This window comes from Rhea pennata, chromosome 2 (genome assembly GCF_028389875.1).
Source record: "Rhea pennata isolate bPtePen1 chromosome 2, bPtePen1.pri, whole genome shotgun sequence".
NCBI lineage: Eukaryota > Metazoa > Chordata > Aves > Rheiformes > Rheidae > Rhea > Rhea pennata.
Genome location: NC_084664.1, coordinates 53,736,190 through 53,760,853, shown reverse-complemented (window position 1 = coordinate 53,760,853; position 24,664 = coordinate 53,736,190). Strand labels below are relative to the sequence as shown.

General features: G+C 42.1%; 1 protein-coding gene across 1 annotated transcript in view; it reads right to left on the bottom strand.

Moving 5' to 3' along the window:
• BMPER (BMP binding endothelial regulator) overlaps positions 1–24,664 on the bottom strand; it is a 150,399-nt gene that overhangs the window by 85,705 nt on the left and 40,030 nt on the right. The gene's annotated exons all lie outside the window — the stretch shown is intronic.

Below are 24,664 nucleotides of genomic sequence, written 5' to 3'. Positions count from 1 at the left end.
TCTGGAGCAGCAGCTGGCAGCCAGATGGGCTACCCAAGAGCACATAAAATGCCCCCATGTAGAATAACTAAGCGCTGTTCTATCCTCTGGTATCTGCTGGTATCTATTCTCCACAGCCAGCTGTCTTCACTTCAGGCTACGCCTGAATTGCTACTCTAGACATTCTTGGCTATACAATAAGGTGCTGTCATATCTCGTCATTCCACATTCTGAGCTAGTCGGATATGAGACATCTTTTGCCTGGAGGCCACGCTGACCTCTTTAACGTGGCACTGTACCTGAGGTAATATGACTCAGAAAAGGCAGACCATAAGCCGAGAACTCAAAACACTCCACATCCATTTTAGGTCCTCTTTTGAAATGCTCTTGTTAAATGACATAAGATTTTTTTTTCTGAATTTCAGAGTGGGACAGTGCAGATCTTCTGCTGTAAGCAACGTACCTACACAGGTATGAAAAACATGCTGCAGTCTTTAAGCATATGCAAAAAAGCCAAAAGACCAATTCTTGCCTGAATGATCTAAGTAGGTAGCTATTTATCATCTAAATGGATAACATAGAGGCAAAGATGGGGAATGAATGGAAAGCAGCCCAACAAAACTACAGACATGACTATTTTGTAAGCTTCATGGTTTTTATGCTAATGCGCTTTCTGCAAGTTATCCTGCCTTTGCTACTTGGCAAAAGCATCTTTTTAAAGATGGGTCTAAAAATAGCAATGCATGGTAGAAACAGGACTGAAGAAGGAAAGTGCTGCCAAGTGAGGCTGCACGAGTTCCCTGCAATTCTGTTTCCAAGTTAAACTGATACTAGAATAGCCATTGCAACGAGCTTTCTATTTTTTCCTTTTCTGTGGGTGAAAAGCACTTCTGGTACTGGCTACATTTAATACTTCTGAACCCTTAATTTCTAAGATCAATCCAACATTTAATTTAAAAAGAAACAGTTGCTCTGACTGATATTAAGCCAGTATTTTAAAATAATGCCAGAGGAGGCTGACTTGCAAGCTCATTTTGTTTGTACTTCAAAGAGTGCAGGGACCTTATTTTCAAAATAATTTAATGATTTTGTGAGGAGAAAATGTTTTTTCTTTCATGAATTTTTGAGATTTGCAAACCATTATATTTTGAGAAGATTAACTAAAGAGAGAGAGAGAGATTATTCTTGGTTTAGAGACTTCTATTTCTCCCAAGGCCTATGTAGAAGTGAGCAGATAATATTGCCCAGATGGCAACTTGCGAGAGTAAACTGCCTTCCCCAGCACTGATTTTGACTTAGGTAAAGGGAAAACAAGCCAAATCTACTCTGAAGTTTATTCTGATCTTCAAGAAAGAAACATTTAGTGGAGATTTACAGTGGAGGAGAATGGCTTCCATCTTCTATGTGCCAGAAGTTCTCCAGGTGACATTAGCAAGAAAGGTACGCTAGGACAGTCAATGAAAGGACCTAGACTTGGAACAAGGCATGATACAATTTCTTCCTGAGGTATAAGTGATTTATAAAAAACAAAATAAGAAGGATGAAGAGCAATTCATACTACAAGCTTCCCTCAAAATGCTGCCTACTCTTTCCAAGACATTTTAAAAAGTGCATGTGTCAAAAGCAAATGGATTTTTTTTTTTAAACTAAAGACACAGGAGGAAAACCATCGTCTCTCTAGCACACAGAGCACAGAGACACAAAATCATCGTGTTGATGTGCATCCACAACTCAGTTTTGCTTTAAACGAGCTGGAGCAACCAATATAGATGTAAAGAAAAGGGGATTATTTTGCAATTCCATCGTCCTTCCCAGCCTTCCTCCCAAATGCGAACCACTTGCTTAGGACGGGCTCCTCTTCAAAGCTAAATGAAATCTTCTCTGTATTATCCCTTCCATCCGTAGTCCTCTCTAACATTCTTAATTCATTTTACTGCTCATTTCAAAGAGCTTTCCAAGTTGGCTCAAATCCCTCTAGATGACATATCAGTATTAGCAACAGAAGATATATTATTACTCTCTCTTTTTCTTTTTCTCTCCCCCTTTCTAAGAGGAAGCAAGGAAGGACAATCAGTCACATTATCACCGTAGAGTATGAGGCAACTACTGTATCCGAGTCAAACTCTGGACTCCTGACGTGTAATTTTTCTCCTAACTTGATAGATGCTACGTTTTTGTTTTTTGTTTTTGTTTCTTTTACCCGGCAAATCCTAAAGGAAACAGTCTATTCTGTAACAATCTCATTAAGTCAAGACAGGTTTGAATTATGCTTCATTTTTTAATTCCTTCTTTCCAGCTTGACTGCAAAACTCTCAAAATTTAACTCTATTTTTTCGAATGCACCAGAACCCTTAGCCAGATACAATGAAACTCTGTGTAAGCAAGACCTCAAACAGGATATTTCTTAATGCAAGGATTTCTCAAGGAGAGTCCAGCAGCCTTCCAGAATAATCTAATAAGGTTTTACGGCCAAATTCACACACAGTATTTTAATATGTTTTCCTGAAGTAATTATTCACCCTTTGTTCCTGGAAGAGTGAATGAAAGGCAGAGAGAGAAAAACCTATATATGTCAACACTTATGAAGCGTAATTTTTCTGTTTTAGTGTAAATTCTTCGCAGATTGCACCATGTATTTGTCTCATTTGCAAATTCATGAGAAGAAAGAGAGAGAGAAAGCACTTTCTCCCCAGAGTGAAACTTTCTAATTACAAACAGGGTTGCAGAGTGGTATTACAGTGACATACAATGAGACAAATCCAGTATTTGCAGCTATTTTTAAAAGCAGAAAAACAGAAAAAAATGTGCCTGAAGCATATATATTGAGGAGAATTACTAAAGCCCCTCTCACAACATCCATCAAAAATTAGAAGAACCAAGAGCACCATAAAACCAACAGTTAACATTTTTAAAGCAACATTTTGCTTGTGAACTTTCAAAGAGAAACCAGCAGTTCCTCCCTTTTCTTTCTCTCACTAGTAATGCTCAAAAAGGAATCTGCAACTTCCTCTTCTCCAAGACTGATAACAAGTAGTTCTTATATGGAGCAGTTCATCAGATGGAAGTGAAGTAAATGGAATGAAATGACTGGAAAATCACCAATAAGCTTCGTGCCTCTCTTCTCTAAATAACGCTTCAAATTTAAAAACAACAACAACAAAAAAAAATCAGATCAAAAGATGCTGTTGGGAATTCACTGCTGAACAGCCTGTGTGGCACATCCTTGTTAGGACTCTCTGGCACAGGATTCTTCCTTGATGCTTTTCTCTTGGTTGAAAAGAGGATTTTTAATGAACCCCTTTTATTTCTTTGATCCCTATTGAAAATCCAAAGGCCATAAAAGCCTTCATCATCGCAAACTTGGAAGGAGAAATTTTGCCTCTCAAGCATGGCCCAAGGAGCATGGCTCACAGAAATACAAATGCAACACAAAGCCCCAACAGGTCATATCCGCTGGGAAAGAACCAGTTGTCAGCACTGCCATCCAAGCAGCAACACAGGGCTGCATTGGCACCAAGTGGAGACTTAAAAGCTGAGATTTGTCATGCAACATGACTTCCACCATGACTGCTGTGCACAGATTCACCATGGCTCTCTCCTTTTTCCCTCTCTCACTCTGAGCCTTTTCCCTCTCCCTCCCCATCTCTGGGGATCTGTTTTTCACAGAAAACATTTTTCTTCTGTAAGTTACCATTTCAATTTCATTTCACAGATCCAGCCCCCCCCCCCCCCACTTGGGTTTTCTTTCCCCCCTTGGCAGTGCTAAATACACTATGAAGCTGTTCATTCAGTGCTGAGCCCAAGCAACTTCCAGTAGCCATATATCATCCAGCAATATCACCGCCGGCTGCTCCCTAGTGGGTTCCCAGGGAGCTTTCCAGCACTATCTTGGCAAATGCCCGACTGGGAACAGAGCCACCAGCAGCTCTGCAAGGCAGCCCCTTCCTCGAATTCTCCTCCTACTGCCATGCCACACTGGATCTTTGTTTTCTTTCACTAGGCTGCCCGTTCCCCAGGAGCTGAATTAGGCAGAACCATTACACCACTCTATGGAGGTAGGTGGCTGCAATCAGGAGGCTTAATTAGAAATATGCTTTGCCTTTAAAGAGATTTCTTCTGGGACTCTCCAAAAGCCTACAGTGATGAACCACAATCTAACAACTTTCTGGCAAGCAGCTATGCTTCCGCTTTACTCTAAGGGAAAATGAGGCACAGATAAATAAGGACTGCACATGGCTGAAATAGAAAGAGAACAGAACTGATTCTCCATGACAACAAATGTAGCAAGCAAAAGCAGCCTCTCCAAGGCCCTATCCTACAGCAAGGTTCCCCCTACTCAACACAGAATGGGCTTAAGGTTTCCAAGTCAGGTGCTGGAAGTAAGGAACAGAGGAGAACATGATTTAGGGATCTAAAAAATAGGGAGTAAGTCAGAAGAGCCCTAAGTTTAGTTTACCTGAAAAAGGCCTCCATGCAATCTGCAAACACAAAGATCATAAAGATGCTTTAAAACAATATCCTCCTCATTCCCAACCAATACATGGGAAGGGGTAGCTGCAAATAAAGGCAGCAGAAGTAACTCTGAGACCACCAGCTGATGGTTGCCTTCCAGGTCTCATTGGTGCCAGCTGGAAGTTATCCCACGCTCAGCACATTGCCAAAGAAAAGAGTTGCATGAGCTTCAGGGAAAGCCAGTCAGGGTATCTCAAGCCTCCTACATTATCTGTCTGAAGCCATTTAACAAGTGTTCACTGGATCTCTTCCACTGGAAGTGCTCTGGAGACAGGAACATGTGCAAGATGGTAATATCAAACAGCTGGAGATGGCAACATCTCAACGAGCACAGCTGCCTGCAAAGTGAACATCTGTCTATTGCCCAGGTCTCCTTTTGCAAACAAAAGGAAAACATTCTCTCCCACAAGCTCATTTGCAGACAAGACAAGTACATGCTCACTCTTTAAGAAAACACTTCTATGGGTAAGTTTGTCTACAGTATAAATTAGCCTATATAACCGTCTGTGCTGCAACAGCTAGATTGTTTTGGGTATCTAAACTCACTTGAGTATCTCTCCACCCCACTGCTGCATCAAAACACACCTATTTTTTTTTGCAAGCTTTAGTGTAAATGACCCACAGCAAAACTAAGAGAGGAAACAGCACAGAGGAGAGTACTTTCTATGACTTTTTAACATTACCACTACTACATGTATGTTGGGTAATAATGATGCAATTCCCTCATGTTCTTCCCTGAAGAACATGACACATGGTTCTTAAATTTTAAACTTTTTCCATTCAGTAATTAAATAAATTGTCGAGCAGATCTCCCAACTGCAGACAAAGCCATTGTTTATTAACCATCTGGGGCCCTCTCTGAAACACCACTGAGGATTTGGCAAGCATCTTAGATCTAACTAATAGTGTCGTGTTCACCACATCTGCACTGACCCATGTATCATACAGGAGGAGATGCTACCTCTGTTAAAGACCATTTTTTAAGACACAGAAACTACCATCTTTAGGAAATTCAGAATCCAAAAGTAGATCTTAGTCTCAGGCCAATCCTGGCCCAAAAATTCAAACTGTGTTACAGCATTTCTGCAGTAAGAGCAATGGCAGGCAGGAACACTTGCCACCCAGAGTTTATCAGGCTCTTTCTGGTCTGCAAATATCCCGTTCTCATGCCTCCCAGGGATTTCTGGCTTCACCCAGCATGAAATCACTGCAAACGCTGCCTGTCTCACAGTAATTTATTTCACTCCAAGGTGCAATCAATTCTTATTTTATTCCAACTTGTACATTTCTACTGACGACATCTTTAGGCTCTCCTATTCTCATGACATCAATGAGACACTGTCTTACTCTTATGCGCCAAAAAAGTTTTCAAGAACTGTGTTTAGAAAGGGAATTCCTGCCCAAGAACCCCAGAAGTCATTTGTCTATGAGGCTGTTTCACTTTTTCTTCAGTCAAACTCTGTCCAGCTTCGTAAGAAAATGCACCTTGGCCTCCTCATGCAGATCAACCCTCTGTCCACACACAGGGGATGCATTTGGCCTCCCCTCCAGCTCAGCACTACATAGCATCACTCAATTCCTCTTCCCCTTCTACTGCTGCAAATTACACAAAAATTATGTGCTTCCCACCAACAGAGAAAGACAAATTCATTCAGGCTCTGCTTTTGCCATGCTTGGCTAAATACACCTCTGCTATTGCTACAGACAGTCTGTACAGACAGCTGCAGGAGGAGCAGTAGGGAGAAATATAACCATTCTGTTACTGAATTTCTCAGTGTAACGATTTGTTCTTCTAATATTTCTTGTGTTTTGAGATTTTTTTTGTATTTCAGAGTAAGGTAAATAAATCCTAGAACTCACATGATTGTCCCATTTTTTGACAGTTCTCAAGGATATCAGATGAATGGGCAATGTTCAGTATCAAGAAAATACTGCTCAAGAAAAGGGAAAAGCCGTGCTCCCTGGGAAACTGCAGATTAAGTGTCCAACATGAAATGTATTTCTCTGCTCTCCTGCTGGCTCTTTGCCTGCCTTCATGTGGGGAGAAAGGATATGGTGTGAAACCGGATCAAGCTTCCTCTTCTGTCTCTAACAGGACAAGCCACAACTGAGGAAAGAGCACTGTGAATAAGCCCCGCATGCAGATGCTTTTCAAGAAAGCAGGACGGGCAGTCCCAGTGGAAGGTGAGCTCATACTTAAGCTTGGTTGGCCACATGCCCATTTTCTCCAGCAAAGGTGTTACCAGTCCAGGGATATAGCTGTAGCTGAAGTCATACGGACCTTTCTCTACCTCCTAGAATTCTTCATTAAGGCTAGCATTAAAGTAGCACGAGAACATTTATCTCATTTTCAACAGCTACAAATAATATATTTCCCCAATCTACAGTTGACCTCAAAAAAAAATATTATTTTTAATCAGTTTCTTTTGTGAGCAGCACATTTGTTAGAACACTTCCTTCAACATGAGACAATGCTCTGCTATGAGGATGCAATGTCACAGAACATGTCATGTTCGTCCAGTTTTCATTTGCAGCTATTTAATGCTAGCCCAACATCTGTATGTCACATTCTCTCCTCAAAACCAAAAGTGTTTTTCAAAGCCTGCCATATGCAAGAGTGTTCGCAGTTACTTCTGGTCACTGAAAGACTTTTCTTCCTCTCCCAGTTTTTGCAGTATGATCTCTGCAAGTGACCCAAGAAACTGCTGTGGAGACACACCTTGCCCTGCTCTGGCCACCCTGCAGGAACACATTGGAGGGCCAGCGCTTATTGTGAGCATCCTCTTATCTCAATGAAAGGATCTCCCACTGCAAAAACAGGGGTCACATCACTCAGAACCAGCCTTATCAGTAAGAGAAAACAAAGGTTAAAAGAGTGTGTTTGCAGGAAAACATGATTTGTAATAGTGGAGTAAAGATATGCAAAGATAAACCAAATGCATGATTAAGCTTTTACAGATGATGCCCCTGAGCTGTCCCAGTATCTCAGGCACCTTTCATTTCTCTGTCCCTTAATGGAGGGTGCCAGAGTCTCTCCCTGTGCACCTAAAACAGACTCTATAGCTTCTGCTGCCCAAGCCAGCCCTGGCCTCCACCCTCCTCCACCTTCCACTGTGCCTTTGAGAGAAGCCAAAGTGCTTCAGCAAAACATATGACACTTCCGCTTAACCCCATTCAAAGTTAAAAAGCTTTGTCTTGCCCACTTGCTTCTGACAGGACCATGTGTCCCGACTCCTTGCAACTGGCTCTTGCAGCTCTGTGTAATAACACCACAAGGATGAAATTAATCTGTCCTCCTCAAGGTTTTACAATTGATAGTTCTATTGTACTTTGATTTAGCACATTCCTGGCTTCAGCACCTCTTTACACCCCCATTTTTATACTCCATTCATCTACTTAGATTTATGAGAAATCATTTAGGGGGATCCTATCATAATCTCTTCCTGTTGGCCAGTAATCCTGGGGAGAAGTACAAGACCTCACTCAAAAAGTACTGTTTTAGACTCACTGGGCAACTAAGACTAAAAGTCTACCTACTTTCAAGGGGGAGACTGGATAAGTGCATGGAAGAAAAAATCATGGAAAGTTACTAAGTATCTAGAAATCACATCTGGTGCAGGAAGTCCTGGAGTTTCTTTTCCTTCTTGATTTTTTTGTGTGAGTTTCTTCCCAGAAATTGAGAATATTAGAGAACCGTCACTCTCTAATAGAGGAAAAAGGGAAAGGGTAACTTCTACATTAGTAAGTTCATGAAATATTTTACTAGCTATGCAGTTCTGTTTAGTGCCAGTCTAATGGATCTGCCTATAATTTGCACTTCAAATACATCTGTGTTTTATCTAATGTCTTCTTTTGTGACATTCTCTCCTTTCACATTAGACAGCCAATAAAAATGCATAATGATAAATATCCCACAAAATGGTGCATTGGAAACACCACCAGATACAGTTACTCAGAGAAAGCCTCTGAGTAGAGGGAGACAAGAGCTTTCTGAGATACAATGTTATAGCATTTCTTCTTTGCCAGGTACAGAGGTACATTTGAAAATATCCTGGGCATATGTTGGAAAAGGAATAAAAAAATGAAAGAAGTTTTACAAGGAGGAAAATGTTCTCATAAAAATGAGATGTAGAAATGTGGACCTTGGAAGGGAATGCCACACTATGAGGCACATTTAATACTAAGAGTACTCCAAGAAATTTGGGGTGACCTAATTTTACAGCATAGCTGTCTTAATAGAACAACTGAGGCTCCTCTTCAGATACCCACCATAGAGTTAAGCATGTACTTCCAATCCATTGAGCCTGCAAAGCACAAATGTCTATCAAGGGCGCTCAAAGAAGTGAAGTTGGGAATTAAACTGTAAAGCTGCAGGAGCTGTAACCGAACTATTGAAGTAGGTGCTAAAAGAAACTAAGCAATAGGCATATGCGTGGTAATACTCTAATCAAATGAATCACAGAGTTTCTGAGTCCCTCAGGTTTGTAAGGACCCCGGGAGGTATGCAGTCTAATCTCCTGCTCAAAGCAGGCTCAGCTACAAGCTCAGACTGTGTTGCTCAAGGTTTTGCCCAGACGAGTCTGGAAAACCTCCAAGGATGAAGCCTGCACAGCCTCCTTGGGCAACTGCTCCAACACCTCACTGTCCTCATGGGGATTTTTTTCTCCTTATAGCTACTCTGAACGTCCCTTGTCTCAACTTGCTTCTGCTGTCTTTGGTCCTCCCGCCCTGCACTGCTGTGCAGAGCCTGGCTCCATCTCCTCAATGAGCTCCCCGAGGGCCCTAGAGAGCTGCTCTCAGGGCCCCCTCGAGCCACTCTGCCCCCAGGCTGAACAAGCCCCATCCCACAGCCTCTCCTCACGGGCTGAGGTCTCCAGCCCTAATACCATAAGGGGCCTCCCCCGAGCTCAGTCCCGTTTGTTCATGTCCTTCACGTGCTGAGGGGCTCATGCTCAGCTCACTGCTTGCCAGGGCTCCTAGGGCCTTTTCTGCAGAGCTGCTCCACAGCCAGTCCCTCAGCACTACTGTAGGGGGTTAATCCTTCCCAGGTGCAGGGCTTTGCATTTGTCCTTGCTGAATTTCATCAAGTAAAAAGTGAATGGGGAAGTAATGCAGCATAGATTGTTTCCCCTACACAGTCTTAGCAGCTTGCACTCATCCTCTCAGTTATTTAATTCATGGGTGGAACCTCATGCTCTTATTTTAAAAGAATAAGGAGAATAGATGTCGGGTGGCCCTCTGCTCCTTAGATCTAAAAGAGGAAGGATATTGGTGGCCTAAAACCTGAAAGCCAATTTTCTTTTTACAAGAGTGGTGACAAATGGATCCAGTCCTGTATTTTCTTCCTTCTTCCCTTCTCACCCTCACAAGGAATACTTGCTACTGAATTTAACATGAGTTATGATTTAAATGTTGTCCCTACCTGCTGACTTTAGTGGTGATTAACTGGCAGGAGTGTGGCTACCTACTCATACCAATCACTAGCTGCTAAACTAAATTAGTCAGTAACCCAGTAACTCTGGGCTGCCTGAGTTTAATCCACAGTGTGGGCACTCTTTACTAGTCAAATTAGCTGAAGAGAAGGTAAGTCAGTCAAGTGTGGGTTACTCTGCACTGAAGACATTGCATCCTGGTAACCTTTCCAAAGATAGACAGAGGCTAAATTCAATGGTGCTCTGTAGCAGCTGCCTGGGATGCTGCTGCATTTGCAAAGATATTTCAAAGCTCTTTACACATTGTAAGCTAATGAGTGGTGATTTCATTTATCTTCATTCTGATAATAAATAACAGCTTGAACTTAGCACTTGCAACCAACCAGAATCCAGCTCAGAACTGCCTTTTTAATTCCCTAGTGGAGCACAACAGCATAGATTTCCTTCCTACTTATTTTCCTTTCATTTTAATTAGGCTGAAAACCAAAAAGCCATATATTAGTGCCTGTCATTCCAGTATTGCAAATTTCTATCAATCTACATATGTAAAAGTTTATTTCAGAAGCTGCAGTGTCACCAGAAATCAAATCCAACGGTTTTACCCCACTGACCTCTGAGTTGCATTAAGAGAGACCAGAAATGATTATTGGGAGAGGTGAAAGAAAAGAACAGCAGAACTATTAAAAGGCATTACTCAAACATCTGGGTACAAACACATACAGGGTATCATCATGAACAGGGAAGTTAGCCTGAACTTAAAAAGCATAAGTACTTCCAAGTTCTAGGGAACTTTATTTAAGTTAGGTTTTGACTGTATTCAAAAATGGAGCTGATGAAATCTCCAAATATGGTTTTCATTAAATATTTGTTATCAATATTAATTGTCCAGTTAGTCATTAGTGGCAATATCTCTCCTTAGAAGTTTTTGAACTTGTGGACAGTCAGTTAAGCTTCTTGCAGTATATCACAGTGACTTTCTACCAGCAAATATAGTCAACTTCGCATGTGGTAAACTCTCTTTTTGTATTACTCAGAACTAAATTTCTCTTTCTGTAGCCACATATTCTGCTGAAAACAGAAAATATTCTTCTGCCAGAGTTGGTCACCACCAGGAATAAATGTCTCCACTCCTCACCCCACTGATCTGCTACACGTGGACTTTCAATGGGATTTTCTTTTGATTCCTCACCCTTAATTAAGCCTTTCCTATCTTGTTTACAAGTATAATTTTGCCCCATGAGTAGTATCACTGAAATCAGTGGGATTATTTAATGCCTATTTCCTTTCTCAGCATTCTACCTAATTTTTGGTCCTGGATTATGCATGTACTTCAATATGACAAATATCGTTCTACAGTCTGAGTGATATTAAGCACAGAAAAGCACTACTAAAGTAACTTTGTTAAACGAATACATCAAGAAAGCCAGTAATTTTAATCATAAGGGGAAAAAAAAGCATGAACATATTTTCAGGATCGTGTCCTAAAGCTAAGGTCCACCTCAACTTCATTAATCTCTCAAGCTAATACAGTTGACATATTGTTTTTTTAACTCTCTCTTTCATCTAGCAGAGCTCATGGTTATTGCAACTGATTGCAAGCTGCTCAGGACTTTCTCTAGATTGTTTTTTATTATATAGTTATATACAGTAATATAAAAGAAATCTAAAAGCCTCAGTTCTGGACTCATGGGAACATACCAACAATTCAGTCTTCATTAAAGAAAAGTTTTAGCTCTGTGACTGCTTTCCCACTTTATGAGCCTTTCTGGTCTTTTTAAAGAATCTGCAATTACAAATATATTTTCGTATTATTTTTAAGTTGACCATTTAAAAAGATGCCTGACTAAGGGCAGGTAACTTCAGTGCCAGAGTTTGATCCTTCACCTTTTAATGCACCACCACAGAGGTATATCTGCTTTGTGAGCCTAGAGAAGTAAAGATGATATCGGTTCGCTGTCTCTTTTTTCCAGCTTTTGAATATTATAAAGCGATGCATGAAGATTTTTTTGAAGCCTTTCTACATGAAAAGCAGTTAAAATATATGGTAGCAAGGGAATATGATTCATTAACATTCCCACAATATTTAAACTCCTTCTGTTTTTCTTAACAGCGCATTGGCAAAATAAGAACCACTGCAATAAGCCATTAAACTTTTTCACTGAATTAATAATAAAAAGCCCGAGGTGTATGGAACAAACACCATAACACTCCTTTTATTTTGGGCCCTTTAAAACGATTGCAAAACCATAATGAAACAGCACTAAGTGGGTCTGGTTATTTAATATAGATTTGTAGAGACGCCTTTAAATACATATATATATATAAATATATACAAAATATATATCTATTTCATATGCGTGTGTGTGTAAAACGAAAAATGCCATCGATGAAAAGAGAAAGTTAAAAAACTCACTGGGGCAAAGGGCCTATCGCTTTGATCTTGCGGCTCGCGTTTTAAGACGGAGGGAGGAAACGTCGCGCCCCGGCACCGCGGCGCTGCGGCAGCCGCCCCGAGGCAGAGGCGGCGGCGCAGCGCCCGCGGCCCCCGGGCACCGCCGCGGCCGCCGCCGCCAGGGGGCGCTGGCTGCGGCGCTGCCGCCCGGCGGGGCGCGCTCGCGGCTGCGGCGCCGCCCGGCGGCGGGACGGGGAGCCGCCCGCGGGGGGACACGCGCGGGCACGGGGGGACACACAGACGTACACGAGGGACAAGCATGGGCACGCACGGGGACACGCGCAAGGACACACAGACAGGCCCACAGACACCCCTAGACACACGTGGATACACAGGGACACACAGACACCACACGCGGACACACAGACGCACGGACGCAGGCTCACACGCGCACGGACACACGTGCAAGCCCTCGCACAAATACAGGAGATGCACACAAACACACTCGGACACAGGGGCGGGCGCGCACACGCACACAGATCGCTAACACACGCTCCTGGAGGCACACGGGCACACACACGCACTCACCTCTGCCCCAGCTTTTTATGTTTCACCAGTCATGTTCCAGCTAAAAAAAAGGCAGTTCCCCCCCCACCCCATATTTTTTTTGCAATATGGCAAAACAATCTATTTAGACTACATTTTCCGTTCTCCCTCCAAGCAATTACTCAAGATGTTGCTGCAAAGTTTGCCAATATTTGCTCTTGATTATCAAAACAGTAACTTACAAATTCAGCCTCAATCTATCCCTGAATTAACACTACTTAAATGAACCTTATTAAACCAGGAAATCGTGTGTTTTGTAGGATTACATGAAAAGGAGCTTTATTTTTCAAACTTTAGAGGTAGCACATAGTAATCTTCAAAGACGGCAGCCTGTTATTTTGATAGTGTTTTAGCCATAGATGATAAAAATACGCAGAAGACGTAATTAGATTTCATTTTTATACTGTCCAACCCAGTACTCAGATTCTATTTTTATGAATGTAGTTATCTCAATTTTATCACAGAAAACCACATTCATTTTAATATTTGTAATCTTTTAAGTTTTGTATTGTTTAATTCAGATAAAGGAGGAGACATCAAGTCTAAGTGAAATCCTGTTTAAACAGGATGGCACAAACGCCTTCCCTTGGGCTAGGGTTTCAAGGCCAATGTTAAGACTTTCTAACTTGAGTAAAAAGTGGTGACATTCAGCACAGCCTTAGCTGAGGCCGTTTATATTTTGGAACGTAAAGCTAAAAGTTACCACATTTGAAAATTTCCATCCTCTTTAATGCTTTCCATTCTTCCTTGAAATTTTGAAACCTTGAGGCCTCCAAATAAACAGTTTCATTTCTGTCAATAGACTAGGGAGAAACCCCACAAGCTCTTGGTAGTATGCCATAGGGCTGACATCCTCATCCTGGCTTTTTGGCTATGGAAGACAAATTGTCACACCTATACGTTTTCAACTTGCTGCATCTAATTTATTACACCCGCAGTTTTACAAGCTTTTATAGAAAACCTCCCCAGCTGTTATCGAAATTAATGTTCAGCATTTGGGAAATGGGGAAGAAGAGTATAATACAAAGTTATACACTAGTTACACACCATATACTGAAGGAAAGTTACAGCTTTCCTTCAGGGGGCAAGTGTCATCCTTAGGAGAAAGACTTCCTTCCATCTGATAAAAGTTACTACGAATTTCAGATGAGCTTCTAGAAATTAGCAACTTTAAGTCAGCATCACAAAACTACTTCCAGTATTACTGGTTTGCCTCATTCACAAGAGCGCAAGTACAGTGTAAATCCTCTACGCTAGAAACTACCAGCCGCTCTCCTGCTCCCTTTACTTTCATCTGCCCAGTTCTAGGACACGTCTTATGCATACTTCTCCACTTCAATAAGCAGTGTAGTACTTAGAAAAAGATAGAGTTCAAAAGGGAGGAAGGGAGGGATGAAGGAATTTGTGGGGAGCTGGAAACTGCAGATTTTTATCTCTGTGTTACCTGGAGCCCCTGGGTTTTCACAGGGGCAGGCTGGCACCCTGCCTTGGGGTAGCAGCTCCCAGGTCCCACTGAGTCTGAGACAAACATGCTCCTCTTCAAGCACTGTGCGCTTTACATGTTGTTTTACAACCACCGCGTCACAAGAGGAAGATTTTTTTTTCCTAAGCATGAGTTGTCATCTCCCTGCTAAACCTTGTCACCTCCAGAAAAGGGACCATCTTCTCCAGGTGAAAGCCTTTGCTTGAAAAATCATGGAGAAATCGAAAATAATAATCAGCATTTACTGAGCTGGTCCAGAAAAGTCTTAAGAACAGTATCAAGGAATAAGCAAGCAATGTCCATGCCTAGTTTGGGAAGCTTGTCATTATTGCTTTCCTTAAGTCTGGTTTGAGGAAAGACTGAAATAAAGCATTTCCCAGAGACTGGCAGCCTGATAAGACATTCAGAATCATGAGACACACATTATGAAAACCACACAATATCCTTTCAGTCATCAGATGTGCTAATAGTATCCTTATTAGCCTCTCGTCTGACCCAGAGAAATACCACAAAAACAGTCTCAGGGGAACAACAGCGCACGAGCTGCTCAGGTTGCCTAAGGTGATATTTCTGTTGTGGATGCAAAAGCGTGTTCCTCATCCCCAAAGTATCCTGCAAATTGCTCCTAATTTTATACGTGCTTACTGCTTTGCTGCACTGAATACAGCATGATCATGTGTTTGCCAAACAGAGTTAAAGCAGCAGTTGAAGTAGCGCCCATCCAATCACTGCATAAAACACCAGTGCCACCCCGCAGCAGGCAGGACTGTTCCTGCTGACCACGAGGAGCATACCAACACCGCGGGGAAAGAAAACGCTGCACTGCCTTGGTTTCCATCAAGTGCCAACATTTATCCCATTTAGCTACTTTATAAAATGCTGTGTTAGAGCCAGGTTTGCAGCTTAAAAAGCAACAAAAAAAAAGTCACTGTAGCAGATGCAGTTCAGGTATTACTGATAAGAGATTTTACACATGCATATCAACTACAAAGTGCAGTCGATCGAAGAAAAGATAATAGACCCACGGTTTCCCCTCCCTGCGTGTTCCCAGACATGTACATACATACTTGCCTAAGTGCAGCACTCAAAAGCCTAGACAGAGGAGGAGTGGTAATTGCAGGAACCTTAGGGAATTAAAAAAAAAAATGAGCTCAAAAGGCAGAGAGCAGGGCAGCTCAGCTGGCTGCTGAAAGCATAAACCGTGCATCAGCAACGGAGATTGCTAGCAAAAGCTCCTAGTGAGATTCATGCAAGAGAAGCTATGCTGCAACTAGGAGAGGGGCAGAGAACAGGGCACTGGAGAGCACAAAGCCCTGTTATTCCTTGTAATTAATTAATTAATTAATTTTGCATATATTGTTTCATTTTCATTTTTTTGCTCAGCATGCTGAATATTTGGGTGCAAGGCAGACGATGGTAAAAGGAATGATAATATCCTCATTACTATGTTTTCAGAGCTGAGACAAGCTCCGTTTTTTTTTTTTTTCTCGGAAGAAAGATACTGTTGGCAAGGGCACATTAGCTTCTGTCCTACTCTCAGAAAATGCCTGCTGCTGTGTACTGGAGAAAGAAAATAAAAAAAAAAAAAAAGGAAGAAACCACACAGAGCATGCAAGCCACTCAAATCCCTTTGGACACAGATGCCTCAAACATCAGATCCAAACCCGCTGGAAATTTGAACTTTGCATTTTCAATTGCATTGGCTCTAACACCCAAAAAGGGGTGATAAAGAGATTTCCATCTAAATGATTTTAGCATAAAATACTGAGTGATGTCACTAAACTGCAGCTTAAGAAACACATCTGCTTTCTGTGGAAAATGTCAGTGCTTCATTACAAAGCTTCTGGCAGAAAACTGAAAACTTCTTGGTTTTTCATTGAAGCTTAGGACTGTCAAGCTTTATGGCGTCCTAATCGTGTTTGGGACTGAAGTTTTGGTGCCACGAGACTGCTTGGAAGAAAGTTAGACACAGAGACCGTTTCTGCCTCCAGGGTTAGACACAGTTTTTAAGGACTCGCCTTTGTGCGAGTCCTCAGCTGCAACGGTGGCTGGGTGGTAAGTCCTGCTTCTGACTCTCACCCTGAGCTTCCCGCAGGGATTCCTGTATCTCTCCTTCAAATTCACGTACCCACAGCAGAGAGCCAAAGATGTTATGATAGCTTGGCTACCAGTCAGATTTTCTTTCTGACAGATTAAAGGTGGACCAGGTAAATCACTGTCATGTTTTGAAGATTTTTTTTCTTTTCTGTTTCCCATGCCTGTTCTGAGGTCACTGAACTATTCCACCTGTCCCGCTCTCAGCTTGACTAACAATGAGTTGCACAGAAAAGTTACAGCCTGTCACAGTCTTGAAAATGACACTTACTGGGTAACTTTTTCTTCCTCTTGACTATGCAATGCTGCCAGGGCAGAAAACAAAAGCATGCTGAGGGAGCAGTGGGAACAGCAAGGAGAGTTTAGTCAGGCTGATAACCAGTCAAGGTGGAATTTGGCCATCTTACTAAAGCTCAGCAGTGATTCAGACTTAATGATCCCACATTTCACTTTATGTCTTCCACAAAAGTCATTAAATACAAACATACACAATGACTACAGCATGCTGAAGTGAAAAATATGGTACCTAAACTGATGCACAGGTCAGACTTGAGGGAGAGGAAGGTGGGGAAAACCAAAGCACCGCACATCTTGTCTCCAGTCTTTACATTTTTTGTAAAATCTTTTTGAAAGCTTTTGAAAATCAAGTGAAGGAAAACAAGCAGGTGTTACAAAGTTGTTAAGCCTTCTTGTGTAAATTCATTTAGTAGCATTGTGCATGCTGAAACATCTTGTCTCAGGACACAGAGGGATATGTGCAAGTTTAAAATCATTAGCTATCATCAGCCGATACTAAGCTATCATTAGCTGATACTAACCCCCAAACCTGTGACATCCAAGTTTATGCAAACTGAAAGGGTGACAAACATAAAAGACAAGCGCTGCCACTCATCTCAGCCTTTCCTACCTTGAAACATTAGCCAGAAGGGGCTTGGACTCTTCATAAAATGTTTTGCAAACAAAGACCCTGTTAATTGACAAGCTATTGCTTTTACTGCTTCCTACCACAACTTGTGGGAATCTTTTAGACCAAAATCAATTTTGCACACAAGCGTTCCCACGAGATGCCACACGCATTCCTTTGGAAGCCACTTATGAAAAGTACTACAGCGGCCTAACATAAAACCGTTGTGTTCCCTGGGCACTTCTAAAACCACGTGCAGCCCTTTCAAGCCCTGCTGGCCAGCAGGTTCTTTGTTTGTTTGTTTGCTTACTTTAACCAGGGTTTTTGTTTCCTGCAGTCTTACTGCTTCTTGCCTTTCCAAGGAGTGAGTTATAGCAGAGATGTTTGCAGTCTTCATTGCAGCCCAGTGGCAATAAAAAATAGTCTCTTCATCGGAGGGTGCCTGTTAACAGCCCTCCTTTATTGTTAAAGCTCTGTGTACTTAATGCTTCTGTGTCAATAGGAACAATCAATCTCAGCCTGTTAATTAGGAAAAGTTTAACGAGAGAGGGGACAGACACCTCACAGCATAAGCTCGCCGTTCCTTTGCTATTAAGAAGTACAGCAACCTGCACTTGAGGTTTAAGCCTTGATTACCATGATTTTGTGATTCCATTCTTCATGGAATGGTCAGCTTAACTCGTTTCTTTATATGCTTTAGGAATTCAAAATACATCCTGCTCCATGTATTTGTTTCTTTTAAATGGTTAGAAGTACTGGCTGCTTTTCTCTCTACTCCAACAAGGGTTGCAATGCGCAGCCAGGAGGGGCTCTTAATTAGAATTTACCTAGGCCCTTAAGGTACCCAGGAAGATTTATTAGTCTTTTATGTCTTCTAGTATCACTTAATCCATCAGTTATCACAATACTATCTTGGAAAACCAAACCACAAATGCAGTCTTCGTCTAAACAAGACAAGAGCCTTATGAGAGCAGAGCTCCTTCCTCTAATTCCTCAATGTTTCCACCTATCCTCTCCTTTCCAGTCAGGAAAAATTCCCTGCAGAAATCTGTCAAATAACCAGTTACTGTTTCTTCACATTCTTCTTCCAAATTCTTGTCTCTTGAGGCCAGGAATGCATGGCTGTATGGTACAAAGCACGGTGGGCACTAACACCTAACTGGTCTTCCTAGATGCCATCTCAGAAACAATAACTGGGTTGCGCTACCTATGTGAAATGATGGAGAAGAAGGGGAGGGGGAAGCAGAGGTAGACGCATCTGACTGCACAATCTGAAGCACAGAAGGGAAATTTGAATTGCATCCTGAGGGGCAACCAAGGACTTCGAGGAAGAATGCAATGTGGAAAGGCGCTGCACAGTCTGGGTTCAGGGTCCTTAAGGAGTCCCCTGCATCTTCAGCGGGGGGAAGCTGGTTAATGCCTCCACTCCTCAGAGCTGCCCCCTCCTGAGATGAGACTTATCTGTGCAAGATCCAAATCCCTCAGGAAATGTGCTCAAACTGGGGCATGGTCTCTCGCAGCACTGAATGACTGCTTCAGTCCTCGCCAAAATTAAAAGTATGACCAAGGGTTTCCATACAGGAACCTACTGAGCTACGAACGCACATGGTCTAGGTAAGCTGAAAGATTTGCTGGCAGCGGAGACGTATGATAAAATTTAAATATCCGCAGAGGGAAGGAAGGAGTTCCTGCCACAAAAAATATGCTTTCTACAGTCTGAGATTTCAATTGCTTATAAATATGAATCATTTACACTGAATAATTACACTGAATTATGCACACTCACCTCACTATTCCAAAGTCTACTCATATTTCAGGAAAAAAATCTGTAATTTTTCTCCTGTAACTGTAAAGTTGTAACTTTTCTCCATGATCTCTATTAAAACTATTTTTAACTTCTCAAAGAAATGATTTTTGAGAGGCATCAGATGTATTCTCTGATCAACAGTGATTTTTCAAGAGAAATCAAAAGAAAGCTTAAAAATGGTCAAGCTTAAAAATAGTCAAACAGATATTTCAACATAGGAAAAAGAAATCAAACAAACAAACAAAAAAAACCCTCTCAGTGTTTTCCAAACAAATTTTAGAAGTTGTTTACACTATTTTTTGGACTTTTATATTACCAGAATTAAGTGGCACAGGCACATGGCACAGGTAGTGTACAATCCCCATGAAAGCAGACGTACTTTTCTAAGTCTGAAGAAAATCAAATAAAGAACAATAATAAGACACTGTCTAAGTCTATGCCACATTATTTTTCTTGCTGATATTTGGTTCACACCAAGTGCTCATTCACATATCTGTACAGCTACACTTCTTCACCTACCTGGAAGAGTGGATTTTATTAGGCTAGTCAGAAAACCAAATTTTCAAGATACACAAAAAGCCTGCAGAAAACTTTCTGTTTTTTTCCCCAGAAAGCCCCAGTAAGTATCCTTCCATATCACATTTTTAATGCTTCCTGCTCTCCATCTTCCTTCACCTATAAGCCAACAGTTTCTACGTTTGTTACTACCTAAGTGAATACTACACTTACCAGAAGACAAACTCATTGCTTTTCCACTCCCGACTAAAAATCTTTGTTTCTCTGCCCCCAAAGTGATAATGTCTGCTGTCATTTGGAGCAGTATCAAAGCACATCGAGTACACGGAAATTCATGAGGATCAGCAATTGGCCCTGTACCGACGATGGAAAATTGAGTTTGGACTCAGCTTCTGCGACCAGCCCTAACCAAAGATACGTTTAATTATGTGCTCTCCGGCGTTTCCCAGCAGACCGGGGTACCCACGGCTGGAGTACCTCCCCCGCGGCCAGCTGTTGTGGGAACTTATTTCAGCAGCTCCCAACGTCTGTTGAAGACAAACTTTTAAAACGGTATCGCAGTGCTTTATCACTCAGCTGACTGCAGGGCGGGATTCATCTCAGCTATCTGCAGCCATCTCCGGGGCTGTGGGAGTCGCATAGGCTCTCCCTATAGCTGGTGGAGGAAGATAGGCATCTGCAGAGAGTAATCCATCCCACCTATCTCTCTCCATTAGCTACAGAGGAACCCAGATAAGTAGCTTAGACGAGACACATTATTTCTATGTGGCTAAAGTTAGACAGGATGAATTCAACCCTCAGTGTACAAAATATTAGCATATGTAGTTTCTGGTTACTTACCACTGTTGCAACGTCTGTTATTCATTGATTTAGAAACAGATTTTGTTGGTGTGATTTCCTTTTCTTTGTGCAGAACTTTCTTTATACCATTTTTGTACCCTAACACTGAAGAAAATGAATGACATTTCCTGCACATACTCAGGTTTACACTTGCAAACCAGGAGACAAGCTAGCTGCATGCATACGGAGTCCCTCTGAGCATGCTCAAGTAATACATAAAAGCCACTGATACATGCATAAATAAGAGTGGTTGGAGGCTGCTTTCAAATTCTGTTCTTGAAAGGCTCCAAATCCCTGCATGCTGCTTTCAGATGTTTAAATTTCACTTGGTTTTAATCATTTCAGAAGACCAGCTATAAGAGGCTGGCGTTGCTTTTGTGGACCTTTGCTGCTTGGGAACACGTAGCACGTGGCGGCTGCACTGAAGGGCTGCCGGGGAGGTTGCTCCCGGTGGACAGGACAGCCGGTGCAGCCATTCCCAGTGCCGCCCAGTTTGTAACGAGCACAACCCTCAGCCATCCCAGCAATGTGATAATCCAAGCTCCAATTGTTTCCTTAATGGGGTGACCCACTGCTCCGCTCCCCTGCTCCCGGCTGGGGGTTTCAAGTAAAACTGGTCCTCGGCCGAAGCGTCTCAATAGCGCTGCGTCTTCCCAGCGTGGCGGTACCTCGCACTGCCGCATGCCTCGCATGCCAAAACTCCCCGCACCTACGGTCTGGGTAACAGCGGTGGGAGAGCGTGCCCACAATCAAAAGGGTCTAGTTATGAGTTTGGATACTACTGTTTAAAGATAAGCTTCTCCATGGTTACCAGTCTCACACAAGGTCACTTCCCCGCCAAACCTCCTCTCCCTCCTTCTCTGGCTCGCCCTCCTTCCCCCTCCCAATGTTTTTTTTGTTTGTTTTTTTTCCAAACATCAAAAGAGAAAATGAAAACATTTAACATAATCACAGTCTGACTATTTTAATGCAGGCTATAGGAAAGGAAACACGTAAGCCAAGTATTTGGACTGTGCAAGCAGAAACACTCTCAACCTCAAAAAAGTAGTATCTGAGAAATAACACTTGATTAAAGCATTCAGCCCTTCACTTAAGTAGGTGCTTACGTCCAAGGTTTCTCTAGAGCACTCTGCTGGCCTATCAGGAAAAGCAGGAACAGGCTAGACAGATGAATTATTGTGAGACAGCTGGGCTTCAGCCGAAGTGAGAGGAGATCCCCATTATCCTGTCCATCTTTCTTACACAAATACATCTCCCCAGAGAAACTGAGTCATTAAAAACCAGCTCATTCGCTCCTGACAGGCAATATGCATTGAGTGAGGGGTGATACATTTTCATTTTCAGCAAGAAATCTTAGTCACCCTCAGGAGCAGATTGCTCAGGAAAGTGGTAATGGAATACAGAGCCTTTCATCTCGGTGTCACCACTGCGAACGCAGCCTGGCTCGGTAGCAACACAAAAGTTATTAGCTAATGGTTGTTTCAGTGACCTACATGGAATGAGTTTGGTGGGTTTGGTCCAGTTTGCAGTAGACAATAGCTAGAACCACAAGTGGTGCCAAACAGAAACCATATTAGCAAGTTCCCTGCACAGACGGTAGGGATTGAACAAATTACCCACGCGTACCCATGCCATCGCTCGCTTTGCGGCTCAGGGATGAGGAACGCAAGGAAAACACTGCAGCGGGCCAGTCTGTTCTACCCAGTTCCCAGCCTGCTCTCCCCAGTTCCCAAGATTCCTGCTATAGCCTGATTTGCAAAAACTATCCACATCAAAAACAACAACAAAAAAAACATCTTCATGACCACTTCACACGCTTTGGGAGCTCAGTAGTATCTAGTAGGCACTGCTTCAAGCCGAAAATACCACTGACTTGAACAACTAAAGAGCTTCTCAAAGACTGGACCTGGCAATCCAGCTTTCTGACATGTGCTGAGTTTTGAGTGCACAATTTTGCAACGCTAAAATTCCTTTTTGTAAGCAACTCCTCGTTTTAATGAATTTAGCAAGTGTGAAACAGTGCTACATCTCTCAGGGAAAACAAACCACAGCAATTCCTCTTTACTTTCTTCCTATTTAAAAGCTCCCTGAATGAGTTATCCTAAGGACAGTGATGGCCTGTGGAGTCCAGAATAATCAATTTTTAGAATTTTATTGGTTCCTAAATACAATCCAAAATTCACAACAAAATGAGTTTGTCTTGAATCCTTATACCACCACCCCCAAACCACCCTGGCAATAATTTGTGACACTTCCTCTGTCAGGTGTCTATAAAAGACTAAATTAATAGGTACAATCTTAAATCACAGAAGAAATCAACTTCAGGGTGAGTAGCTACCTTTCATCTAATAAAGCCAGCACATGTTACAGCATGTCACACAAGTCTGTTCCCATCTTATCAGATGACTAGATAGGTATCTTCAAATAAGATATCCACCAACTGCTTAGATAAGAGATTCACTGGAAACCCATTCCCAAAAGGGAATGGATGTAGAGCAGGTAGTAAACTGTTATCACAGCCCTTAAGATACCCCCGTCGCCCACTTCCAATTTAAACTACATAGGAAAGAACATGGGCCCCAATTCTGAAGGAAGCTATCAAGAGGAAGTAAAAAGAGGAGTAGCAGAGAGAGTGAAGTAAAGTCCGGTGTGACTTGCACAAAGATGGTGTTCCTTTTGCTATCCGTAAGATTCGGAATTAGAGTTGGGCTTTATACAGATGTCATTAATATCCAGATCTGTCATACTCCCTTCCTTGGAAAGGATCATTAAGCCATTTGCTTGAGGCTTTAATCTCTTACCATCAGCAGCTGATGCATTTTCCTCTCTAACATACCTGGTGCTGGTTACTGTCAAAGAAAGGCCCTCAGGTCTGAACCCATATTCCTGTATTTCTTTATCTTTTCTCCTTCCAGATATCCCTCCCCACTCTGCTCTTCCAGGCACAGTTGCTTTTGCTATTTAGGGAACAAAGCAAAGCCGATCAAGGAGATATTGGCACATCAGCAACTGGGCAATATCTGCATAGTATTTACAGAAGAGCAAAGCGCAGCCTGAAAAGGCTCACACATGTCTCCATAGACTTCTTAACTATTCAGACCTGCCTTTCCCTCAGGACCTTCAAGCTGGAGTATAAAGCAAAATTAGTTGGAGTGAGAGATGGACCCACTGAGTACATGCGGAACAACGCTCCTCAGCATGGTATACAGAAGGCATTCAGCAGAACAGGGGCCCATGGTGTGCATCACCACGACATGTGGGACTGTGTATTTTCATTATTACAGGATTAAAACTTTAAAAAAAAAAAAAAAAAAAAAAAAAAAAAAAAAGAGCAGCCTAACTCTCCATGGGAGCAGTGATGATTTAATGCAAGTTAATTTTTCAGATTAGCAGATTTTTTTTGCCTCAAAACAGTTCAAGTTCCCTGCAGCAACTTCAATAAATGTGTGTGTGTGTGTGTGTGTGTGTGTGTGTGTGTGTCTGTCTGTCTGTGTATGTAGGTATAAATACATATTCATTCTTAAGTTTTATCCTTTCTTCTCTCCACACCATTTTTATTTTATGATGCAGGAGAGCTGTGTCTGGTATCAACAAAACTGTGCAGCATTCTGCTGAAAAGGACATCTCCCAGTGGTTGCTCTTTCTATTGATAGTCAGCCCATCAGCCGCAACGTAACTAGGGATTTGAATCCTGCATTTTACTGGTCTCACAGATCACACCAATGAAGTCAAAGGTATCTGCCCAACTCACGTAGCATTATCTCTTAACTTAATGGAAGCAAAAGAGAAGCCTGTGCTCATTACCCAAAGGATGCAATTATTACTTCCTCTCTGTATTGTTGCTAGTCAAGGATAAAATCCAGGATATGACCTTTTCATTAAGCATCAAGCCGAAATCCACCTGGGACAGCCTGAGGAGGCTACCCTCATCCTTTCACTCAGTAATTCAGACAGAGCAAAGGCTCTTGCGCATACAGCTCAAAGGAACCTTATGACAGGTCAGCTTTAGGAAAGAGCTAATAAATGTTGATCAGTAGATGAAACCTGAATAGCTTTTTGTCTCCTATATAATCCCATGACAAAAAAAGCATCATTTGTT